This window comes from Budorcas taxicolor, chromosome 2 (assembly GCF_023091745.1).
Source record: "Budorcas taxicolor isolate Tak-1 chromosome 2, Takin1.1, whole genome shotgun sequence".
Taxonomy (NCBI): domain Eukaryota; kingdom Metazoa; phylum Chordata; class Mammalia; order Artiodactyla; family Bovidae; genus Budorcas; species Budorcas taxicolor.
The window spans coordinates 59,719,205-59,726,220 of record NC_068911.1 but is presented as its reverse complement, the minus strand read 5'-3'; the positions used below and the strand labels follow the sequence as shown (position 1 = coordinate 59,726,220).

At 39.2% G+C, this 7,016-nt stretch overlaps 1 pseudogene; it reads right to left on the bottom strand.

Moving 5' to 3' along the window:
• Positions 1–4,544: 4,544 nt before the first annotated feature.
• On the bottom strand, positions 4,545–5,865 carry LOC128071530 (nucleosome assembly protein 1-like 1; annotated as a pseudogene).
• Between the last annotated feature and the right edge of the window lie 1,151 nt (positions 5,866–7,016).

The window sequence follows — 7,016 nt, the reverse complement described above, 5'->3', positions numbered from 1 at the left end:
AAAACAGTGCAACAAAAATAAAGTAAGTAGATTGACCTGATGAACAAAGGAAATAAAAACTTATATTTACCAGTTAAGAACAAAACTAAGTAAAACACAGACTGGAAAACAAAACTAAAGCAGGGTGCCAAGTGGAGAATAAAGCAATGGAAACAAAACTAACACATATGTTGAGAGGAAAGGAAAGAAAGGAAAGAAAGGAAGAATAGATATGCAAATTTAAATAGAGGTAGGTGAAGATTTTTATACATTAAATATTAACTACAAGGGGAAAAAATAGTAGGAAAGGCAAACAAAGGAATAAGTATAGAAAAAATATAGTAGGTTTAAAAAAATTAAAAATTAAAATTATAAAAAAGAGAGAAAAAAAAAACAAGAAGCAAGAAAAAAGGAAAAAAATAGGAAAGTTCCACAGAACTGCAAAAGCTCAATGTAGAGGCAGAGGTTTATAACAACAATAAAAAATGTGACTGAATATATACATATATACCTATAAGCAAAATTGAAACAGTCCAACAAAAATAAAGTACAATAGATTTACCCGGCAAACAAAGAAAACCAAAAATTATATCTACCAGAACAAAACTAACTAAAACACAAACTGGAAAACAAAACTAAAGCAAGGTGCCAACTGGGGAATAAAGCAATGAAAATAAAACTAACAAATACTTTCAGAGGAGAGGGGAGAAAGAAAAGAAAGAGCAAATAGATATGCAAAGTTAGATAAAGGTAGATAAAGAAGATTTATATATGTCAAAGATTAGCTTCAATGGGAAAAGAAGCGTAGGAAAAGCAAACAAAGGAATAAATGTAGAAAAAAATAAATAGGTTTAAAAATAAAAATTAGAAAGGGGGTGGGCGGAGGAAAACTCCACAGAACTGCAAAAGCCCAGCATAGAGGCAGAGGTTTATAACACCAATAAAAAAAAAAAAAAAAAAAATGTGAGTGAGAGAGAAAAAAAAAAGCTCCAAAGCTTAATTGGATTTCACAGTGCCAATAAAGTCAACAACTACAATGGAGAGGGATTAAAAAAAAAATCCAAAAGAATCTACAGAACAAGTCAAAAATAAGAATAATAAATGTTTTTCTTGAGTCATTGCTGCCAGCGTCCTTCCCCTTGCTGGGAGTCATACCCCACCTCACCTCCCTAGGATGCCCTCCAGCGCTGTGCTGATCTCTGGACCTGCTGTGGGGGAAGCTCAGATTCTAATCTGGTCCTACTCCTATGTGTTCTTGCCTCCAGTGTCCACAGCTATCAGAATTAGTGTGTTTTCTTTTGTGGGAGCTCGCAATGACATTTTATATATTCTGTAGACACAGAGTCTGCCTCATTGATCACGTGGATTTCATCTACAGCTTGCACAGCTGGTGGGAAGGTTTTAGGTCTTATTCCTTAGCCACATGGCCCCTGGGTTTCAATTGTGGTTTTACTTCCACCTCTACTTGTGGGTTTTCCACTTGGGTTTGCTCCTGAGGCTGCCCTGGAGGACTTGTGTTTGTCCCTGTGAGGGTCAGGCGTGGAGGTGGTGCAGCAGCTTGGGTCACAGCACCAGGTACTCAGGGGAGTTGGCAGCTAGAGCAGCAGGAAATATAGTGCTCTAGAGGGTATGGCAACCAGTATTGGCCAATATGCTCCAGGATTCTTGCCTGGATAACAGAGAAGCCTGGCAGGCCACAGTCTTACAGGGTCAGGAAGAGCTGGACACAACCAAAGTGACTACGCGCGTAGATGCAAGACTTCTTTTGCCTGTGGCAGCTCTGCCCCAATGAGAGTTGAGAATGAAGGTGGCACAGCAGCTTGGCTTGCAGGGACCCTGGTGGCACCAGGTGTGCAGGGATGGACTGTCTATGCCACAGGAGTTACAGCCCTATCGGAGTCTTTTTTCAAGCCCCTTATAGCTGGCAATCAGAAGGTCTTTTTGGCCTGTCTTTCTCTGTAGCTCCACTCGTTCAGGCACTTAGAGGGCTGTCTTGCCTGGGGTCCTTCTCTGTTGTTCGGCATGTCAGGCACATAGAGGGGCCCCCCTGGCTCAGTGCGTCAGGTGTTTGATGGGTCAGCCTCTCTATCGTTCAGCTGCCAATGCTGGCATGTAGGGGGAGAGAGCCTATGGTGATGGCTCCACCCCTTATGCGTGTGACTCAGCAGCATTGCCTTGCTACCATGGCTGCCTGGCTATCCTCCACTGGCATTTCCCACCACTATCTCCTCCCTCACATCCCCTCAATCGATCTCTCCACAGTTAACAGCAGCCCTCACCCTGGGATTGCTCCACAATCCCTAAACTCCAGCTCCCAGCTGCTGTGCCTTCCAGGAGACCGGTGTTCCTTTCTGGGGTATGGCTGTGGCAAGGACTGTCTGATTCTCATCCCATTTAGACTGCCACAGATCAGCTCTTTTACTCCCAACCTTAAATATTTCTCCTCTGACTCAGACAATTGCCCTGATGTGGGGATCGGGCCCTTGCTTCAGTTCCCCAACGCCAAGGGCAGGACAAGCCCTACTAAGACTCCTGTTTTTCCCCCTAGTTCCTTTGTCCTACTGAGTTTTGCTTGGTTCTGTACATTCTTTTCCACTGGTCAGATACTCCTGTCCACTTTCAGCTGGTGTTCTGCATGCACTTCTGTGTCTGAAGGTATCTTCCTGATGTATCCATGGAGAGAGATGTACTCCACATCCCCCTCCTCCTCTGCCATCTTGCCACCTCTGGTTTCTTATTAACAACAGGGAGTAGGAGAAAAGAAATAGTTCTTTCAGAAATATTTGTTTCTTTAGTTTTTGTTGTCATTTATTGAAAGCTTTACTGTGAACTCCACTCATTGATAGATGGTTTATATACATTCTCATGGCAACCCACTCCAGTACTATTGCCTGGAAAATCCCATGGATGGAGGAGCCTGGTAGGCTACAGTCCATGGGGTCGCAAAGAGTTGGACACGACTGAGCAACTTCACTTTCACTAATCTTCAAAAGCAGGCATGACCATTTCCCTCTTAAAGAAGGGAAACAGAAGTTAGGAAAGCCAGATAATTTGTCCAATTAATACAGCTAGTAGGTAACAAATTTGAAAGCTAAACCAGTAGTTGATTGTGCTGGAAAGTATATTCTAATAACCCGCCATACTGCTCTATTCTCTTTCTAAATTAGTATCATATCATTATCCATTTAGTTTGACTGTCCAGTGCATCTATCTGGAAGCACTTACTGTTATTGCTTTTTATGAGTGAGGTACTTTTCGAGATGTTGAGTTTATACAGATGAATAAGACATAGTCTCTGCATACATTCTAATCCTTGAGGAACTCCTAGTTCAAAGGAAAGTAGACAAGTAAACGATTAAATTACAGTATAGCCAGTGCAGTACAGACAGTCCTACAGTAACCTAGAGGGTGAATATTTATGACACATCAGCCCATCAGTGTTTAAGGTTAAAGTAAATAAAATGTAAAGATATCAAAGTACTTTTTATTATTTTACACATAGAATGGAGAAAATGTTGTCTTTAATTTGAACTGAATAGAATATAAGAAACTACTAAGACCAGACCTGATAGGAAATATTGGAGCATCAGACTTGATCATACTCATCATCGTTTATCTGGTCACATCTCATTCAGTACAGAAAAGTGACTAATGAAGACAAGTCAAACCAACTGGGGTGCATGGGACATAGGTAATGTGCTTTTCTCTTATTTTTATTCAAGGCAAAATATTTCTCTTGTAGGATCAATTTGATTCTTTTTTTAAAAAACTTGAGATAAACAAAGGTATTAATTTCACTATCATTTTTCTGAGACTGAATATTACTATGTTAAAAACAAAAAACAATTCCTGAAAATTTCCCACTAGCTTTACCCTTTATTGGAAATTTGGCCAGGAGTAAATTTCAAATGATCCAACTTTATGTGATTTCTTAACTCTAGAGTAACCTAAGACTTTCAGAATCTGTTCCCACCTTGAGTATTCAGAAAGGGCATGTCATTTTGGTTCCTTTTTACATCAGGAAAAGTAAAAAATACCTTAAGACATCAAAGATCACAGAAGTGTGTTATGGCCATCGTGTCATAATGAGTATTATGCCCTCATAGACTTTCTGCAGAAACAATCTGACTTTATAATAGACATATTTTACATCATAGAAGTAAATGATATTTTGTCTGAGGAAGTTTTGGATTCAATGGTATTCCAACATAAATGAAGATTAATTCTGTGTGTGCAAAGCTGATGGGGATTAGATATTTTCATAAGGAGACCAGGTTTAAAAGTTAATTTAAAAACTGAACTTGGAATCCTGGCTTCAGTGGAAAGGGATAGGAATGGTTGATAAATTAGACAAGAATAAGCAACTCATATTTCTTGAACTATTAGAAAATTTTACCACAATTAAGTAGGCTAATTTCATAATGTTATATAGCAACTGTGACAGTGCTCATGTTTCAGAAAATACTTGATGAATTGTGTATAATAATATTTATGTCTTGGGATTATTTTCTTTGTGGCATATTATTTTAGTTTAACATTTTTTTTGAGAACTAAAATTATATGACATTTTTATTTTAGGATGCAAAAACAAAAATGAGCAAACAAACAAACAAAAAACTTGAAATAGGCTTGTCAAATGATGTAAATTCATCCTTTCCATGGAAGCAGATGGTAGATCAGTGCAGGTTATCCTCAGGGCCTCATACATCCTGCTTCACTGCTGCTTGCACTCTGCTGGGTTTTGATCCTTCTTTGGGTCCTAGTCTGGATCATTTTCCTCATGTCCTTCTTTTTCCCCTTCCTCATCCGCTTCTTCACCTTCTTCATCATAATCATCATCATCGTCTTCAATAGCTTCTCCAGTAAAGTATAACACTGATCTTGGGATTATACGCTCACGTAAAAAGTGACCAATTTCAAAGTCTGCAGCGAGGATAGCTTCAGAATCATCATCCAGATCTCCACTCTCAGGAACTTCAGGAGGGGCAAAAAAAATTAAAGAAAGAGTCATTAGAAGCTGTTGGTCACAGTATGAACTGTCCCACGTCCCTTGTGTTTCTGCTTCTTCTTAATCGTTTTCAAAGTGACATTCTTCCCTTTTTTCCAATCTATCTGGCACCCTGTACAACCCATAATTTCTGGTCCATCAAAAGAAAAGGGATCAGAATCATCTGGTTCTGACCTCATCCTATATGTCTTTGTCAACACTTCATTTGTGAAATATTCATTGGGTTCAAAGTGAAATTCTAAGACAAAACTCATAGGTTGACCAGCATCTGAGAACTTCACTTTAGTATCTTTCAAGTGCTTCAGAATAGGCTCATCATGTTCCTGAACCATATCACTGAGCAAGTCAACATTCTTAAAAACGGTCAGCCAAAACTCAGGAATTCCCTTGGGATCTTCTTTTTCTTCATCCTTTTTCTCATCATCAATCTTGGCCTTTTCTTTTAGCTCCTCCGAAATTTCATCTTCCTCATCTGGTTTCCATTCACATTCTTCTTCTGTAGGTTCCTAAATGGCATTAATGATCTCAAATCGCTTATCAAACAGAGGCTGATAAAGAACAGCATACTTTCTTTCAAGATCATGAACTTCCTCATAGAATTTGGCTTCCATCTGTGCACATTTAACTTGAAGGTTTTTGAGAGCATTCACTCGTCTTTTAACTACCCTAGGCAAGCTTTCAATGTATCCTGTTGGTGTTTCTACCAGACCATCAAGTCTTTCTTGAAGGGCTGCAAGAATCTGAGGATTTTGCATCATCTGAACAGTCAGCTGACGCGCTTTGATTTTTGTTTCTTCACCAGTTTCTTCTTCTACTTCTTCAACATCATCCAAATCTTGAACAAGTTCAGACTGTTCTTTGTTGTCGATGTCTGCCATGTTGTACAAATGCCAAGTATTTTCAAAAATGGCAAATTTCGTTTTCCAGCTCAGCTCTCCGGTGGCGAGCGGCCAGAGCTGCGCAGGCAGTGACTCAGGGCGGCGGGAGGAGCAGGAGCTAGTTTAACATTTAATTGACAAAACATGCGTGGAATCTTGCGTTTTTGGTAAGGTTCGATTCAGAGTTTAAAGATTGCAGAATGTCCTTTGTAACTGATACAGCCATACAAAGATCAGACATACTACAATTATTGAGGTATTGATTGCCCTTAAAGGTCTCTCCAAAGGTTAGAAACAAACCAAAAGCTCAAATTAGTTATCTCTTTTATTATTGGCTGGTGTAGAAAAACTGTTTGGTGAGGAACTTGAAAAATGGGCCGTTGTGAAATGAATAATCATAGTCATCTTGACAGGTAATTTTATGTGTAAAAAATTAGATATTTATAATTTCAGTTGAATAACTTGGTTCTGCAGATCTGTTTTTTTCAAATCACAAGTAAATAACAAAATGTGTGGTTAGGATTTAACCTCATATCTCATACTGTTTGCTTGGCATAAAGTGAAACTGACTGGCCCAGAGAGGAAACCACACTGTGAAACAAAAGGATGTTGAAAAGGTTAGAAAGCAAAATTAATTTACATCCTTGCCACTATTACGTTGTTGTTAAACAACATCACTTCATGCTATCAAAGCACGCATTTTCAATATTTCAGTTTTTCAATAAGGCAACATCTCTCAGTGACCAGTTTAATGGTCTGGAGACCCATGTTCCTCTGCTCGTCGCTCTTCTTACGCTACCTTATCTCCTGGATTGATCTTATACAATCAGGGCTTCAGTGATTGCCCTGGTCTCGTTCCTTTATCATATCCATGACATCCTTCTTACTGAATATCCTCAGTTGGATGGCCCATGCAAACCTCAGACACATCTCAAAGTACACTTACCTTCTCGGTCTTCTCCTTCCTTTCAAGCTACAAATCTGTTTCTCCTTCTATGCTCTGATCTCAATAAATAGTACCACTAACTACAAATGCTGTCGCACATGAAACTTCATCATTATCCTGATTCCTATCTTTTGCCTACATCTAATGAACCACCAAGGCCTGACTTATATCTCAAGACTATCCACTTTTCTCCAATCTCAGTACT